The 3,501-nt window shown below is 41.2% G+C and overlaps 1 non-coding gene across 1 annotated transcript; it reads right to left on the reverse strand.

Annotated features, from left to right (window-relative positions):
- Nucleotides 1–2,615: 2,615 nt before the first annotated feature.
- Nucleotides 2,616–2,747, reverse strand: LOC114618271. The gene has a single exon (XR_003710935.1). It is a non-coding gene; the product is annotated as a small nucleolar RNA SNORA17 (small nucleolar RNA).
- Between the last annotated feature and the right edge of the window lie 754 nt (nt 2,748–3,501).

Raw genomic sequence — 3,501 nt, forward strand, 5'->3', positions numbered from 1 at the left:
TACATGAATACGATTTTAGGGCTGACTACTTACATCTGGAAAATGGATTAGGGAGCTCATCCCTGGAAATAGTTCATTTTCTCTTTCTTCACAGTCCTCGGTTGCCTGTAGTTTTCTGTCAAGGATGGGACCCCATGAGATTTTCTTTTCTTGCAATAGACAGTCTTGTGTTGTTAAAATTCAGTCTTGATTGGCAGCCATATTGTTGAGGTATCATGGATACATCTTATCTCACAACAAACTTCCTAGTCCTCTGACTCATAATCTCCCTGCTCCATCTAAGTTTTAGGTACAGGGGTTGTGTTGTAGATGCATCCATTGAATCTTGGCAGTCCACTGTCAGTTGTTTTCCACATCTTTACCTGGTGTTTTTGTATGTGTGTGTGTGTTTTCATAATGGTCTCTATTGGATACAAAGATGATTTGACACTTATTTGATGAGCAGTGAATACTATACTTATATGCAGATATAAGGATATGTGTTTAGAGTACAGTTAGGAATTATGCTGGTTTATTAAAATAAGACTAAAAGGTTCTTATCTAAGATCATGATGCACTAGCCATAGGTAGTTGGCTAGGCTTCCAGAATTAGGCATGATTTCTCATTTTTTGAGAAGTCTTGAAAGCCATTTAAATAGATGTTGGTTACCACCAAGATATGAATGCCTTTATTGTACTTTTCAGGATATGTTGCCATGATGGTCATCATTGTGGTTCATAGGCATCATGGATAGGTAGGACTATTAGTTGCTTTTCTACCTTGGTAGTTTGAATAGTACTTTCTGGAACTATAAAAGTTAGTCCCTGGGGAGAGGCTTATTAACCAGAACCAGCTTGATTACTTCCAATTCTGTGTCTAAAGTATGTGCTATCTTCAGCAACAGAGACTTGTCTTCAACTTTTGGGAAACAGCTAAGTGGAACAGCAATAGTATATATTATTTGAGGATTCTCTTGAATTTCTCTGACCAACAACTCAAAAAGGGATTCTCATATCTAGTACTGGGGTTTTTGTAAAACACTCAGAGTTTCCTGAGAGGCATATAGAAGCACAGACAATAAGCTAGCTGGATGGGATCTAGCTCTTAGATTACCACTTCCACCCTACCTGGACCTAAATTTGCTCTATCCAGGCTGAGATTATACTTAGAAATTTGCCTGCTTTTGTATCTTTCTGGCATTCTGGCTAATTAGTGAAGCTGCCTTTGTTCTTTTAGGTCTCTGAAGCCCCTTGTACAATTCTTATTACATCTTTACATTTTGCATAGTGGAGAAATTATGTATTCTTGAACTCATGTTTTCAGAGTTCTTTCCCACAGCCTTAAGGACTGCCCTGAATATCACGGCATTTACCATTTTGCTGAGGAATATTAGATATACCATTGCCTCCCAGACTTGTGCTGCTTCTAATTATGATGGAGTCATTGACCCTGTCAGCGAGACCATTTCCTGGAAAGAAGAACATAAAGTAGATAATGTACATTATTATACAAACAAGCCCCACACCCACAGCATCCATCAGCACTCTAGAAACTCACATCCTGCTGTTTCTGCTCCAGGGACAGGAAACTGTATCATGCCATTCTTTCCACAGCCATGCAGGACTTTGCAAACACTGACCACTTCATGTACTCCAGAAGTTCATCAATGGGATAAATGTTGGGGTGGGCCAATTCAAATCACTAAATCTGGGCCTGAGGGGTATCTGAGCTGATCATCCCACCAGCTCTCCTACTTTAATGACTTCAGTGCCAACTTGCCAGCAACTCCTGCCACCAGGGCCAGCTCTCTCTAGTGCTGCAGCTGTAGATGGGCAGGCCTAGATCTCCTGCTCTCATGACCCCATGGATAAGACTGCTACATGTCTCAAGTGGTGAGGGGTGAGGAGAATATATCTTCTTAGTCCACATCACTGCAGAGGTGATGAGTAGCAGAGCCAGCTCTCCCATTTTCATACACTTTGGGTAGGCTAGCACCGGCAACTGCTTGCAATGTGTCTGCAGGCTGATTTCCCAAGTACTGCAGTGGGCTGGGAACAGGGTAAACTCTCCTACTCTCATAATTGCAGGGCCAGATCTTTAATGATTTCTAGGTGAGGGATGGAACCAGTTTTGCACAGCTGTCCTCTGGCAGCAACCCAGGCAAAAGATGTATTTATAGCCTTTGGTGGTAACAGAGTCTTGCTGCTTCAGGGCCACAGACCCAGACACGGTCCTTAATGGCAGCACAGGCCAGTGTCCTAACATGGTTCCAGGTGGCATCACTAGCTACTCACATCTTGCTCTGTTTCACCACCTTGGAGTCTCCAGCTCTGCATTTTTTTCATTGTGCCTGCATTCTTCTGTTTATCATTCTTTTTCATTTCTCCACAACTTATTTGTTCCTCTTAGTGGCTCCTGGGATCTCTGAATGCCTGGAGTCATCTGAGGATTGGTCTCAGGGTTGGTCTCAGAAGTGCTATGCCTCACTCTTGCATTATGGCGCTGGGCAGGGGTCATTTCTTGGTTTGTCCTCCCAGGCCTGCATGGTGCTGGACTGATAGTCATCTCAGGCAGCTCCCTGTAGGGCCCCCTGCTGTCCTATTGGTTGTTGTGTCGAGCTCACTTTTTTTCAGGGAGTGTTAGGCAACTGATCATTTAGATATTCACAGGTAGGAACACTGAGCACAGACATAGTCTCTCTCCTCTCTGTCACTTACTGACATACATATGACACAGTAGACTCACCTGCAATGTTTCTAAGGGGAGTAATGATGAACATTTTAAAAGAGCTACTTCTTAATAATTTTTATTTCTTATTTTGAGGACTCTCTGTTTAGATTCATGGCCTGCTTTTTATTTAGGTCTTTTTTTTTTTTTTACTTCTTTTGAGTTCTTCAAAAACATGAACAAAGAAATGGTGAAATTAAATAGCATTATGCATCAAATGATCAAATAGATATCTATAGAATTTTTCATGAAAATACTAAAGAGTATGAATGCTATGCAGCAGCCCAGGGGCACATCTCTAAAACACAAAACAAATATTAACTAAGCCAGAAAAACTGAAATAGGTTATACTCCATATATCCTATCTGACAATAATGCTTTAACACCTGGGAAAAAACAGCAAAAAAAAAAATTCTAGTAGCTACACAAACTTGTGGAGATTGAACATCTCATTAGTTAATAATGAATGAGACAAAGAAGAAACTAAAAAATGAACAAATCCCTAAAGCTGAATACAAATGATAATACAACACAGAATGATCACTAGAAGACATTAAGAACAACTCTAAGAGGTAAATATATATACTTCTATATGTAAAATCTAAAAAGAGATTCGTCTCCTGCCTTTCATCTACCTTTGTCAGAATCCTGAATCATACAGGCAAGTGTCCCTTCCTTTACCCATCTTCCCTGCCCTCTGAACCCTCTGTGCCAAGCCAAGCTGTCCTGAGCAGCCTGCCATCCTGGGGAGACATCCATTCTACTGCCACCTCTCTGCCTACCTTCATCTGACC

This window comes from Grammomys surdaster, unplaced genomic scaffold, assembly GCF_004785775.1.
Source record: "Grammomys surdaster isolate TR1022 unplaced genomic scaffold, NIH_TR_1.0 140, whole genome shotgun sequence".
Taxonomy (NCBI): domain Eukaryota; kingdom Metazoa; phylum Chordata; class Mammalia; order Rodentia; family Muridae; genus Grammomys; species Grammomys surdaster.